We start from the raw sequence: 899 nt of genomic DNA, 5'->3' as shown, positions 1-899 counted from the left end.
CTAAACGGTGCGAGATAGGAGATTGGTGCAGAGGACCTTTCTAGTTCCTCTCGTCGAGATCTATAAGGAAAAATTGCCACCCATCCCAAATTAAAAAAAAAAAAAAATCTTTCTGAAAATTTAAAAAAGTCTAAAGGCTAAACGGTGCGAGATAGGAGGTTGGTGCAAAGGACCTTTCTTGTTCTTCTCGTCGAGTACTATGAGGAAAAATTGCCACCCATCCAAAATTCAAAATAAAAAGTTTTTTAAAAGTTTTCAAAAAGTCCACAGGCTAACCGGTGCGAGATAGAAGATTGGTGCAAAGGACCTTTCTTGCTTCTCTTGTCGAGACGTATAAGGGAAAATTGACACCCATCCAAAATAACAAAAACCAAATTTTGACATTTTTTTAAAAAAGTACACAGACTAAACCGTGAGAGATACAAGGTCGTTCAAGAGGACTTTTCTCGTTCCTCTCGTCGAGTTCTATAAGGAAAAATTGCTACTCATCCCAAATTAAAAAAAAAATTCTTTTTGAAAATTTTAAAAAAGTCCACAGGCTAAACGGTGCGAGATAGGAGGTTGGTGCAGAGAACCTTTCTTGTTCCTCTCGTCGAGTTCTATAAGCAAAAATTGCCACCCATCCCAAATTAAAAAAAAAATTCTTTTTAAATTTTTCAAGAAATCCACAGGCTAAACGGTGCGAGATAGGAGGTTGGTGCAGAGGACCTTTCTTGTTCCTCTCGTTGAGTTCTATAAGGAAAAATTACCATCCATTCCAGATTCAAAAAAAAAAATTATTTTTGAAAATTTTAAAAAAGTCCACAGGCTAAACGGTGCGAGATAGGAGGTTGGTGCAGAGAACCTTTCTTGTTCCTCTCGTCGAGTTCTATAAGCAAAAATTGCCACCCATCCCAAAT

This window comes from Wasmannia auropunctata, unplaced genomic scaffold (assembly GCF_000956235.1).
Source record: "Wasmannia auropunctata unplaced genomic scaffold, wasmannia.A_1.0 LD336076.1, whole genome shotgun sequence".
NCBI classification, from domain to species: Eukaryota; Metazoa; Arthropoda; class Insecta; order Hymenoptera; family Formicidae; genus Wasmannia; species Wasmannia auropunctata.
The sequence above is the reverse complement of the archived record's forward strand: the minus strand, read 5'-3'. Positions refer to the sequence as shown.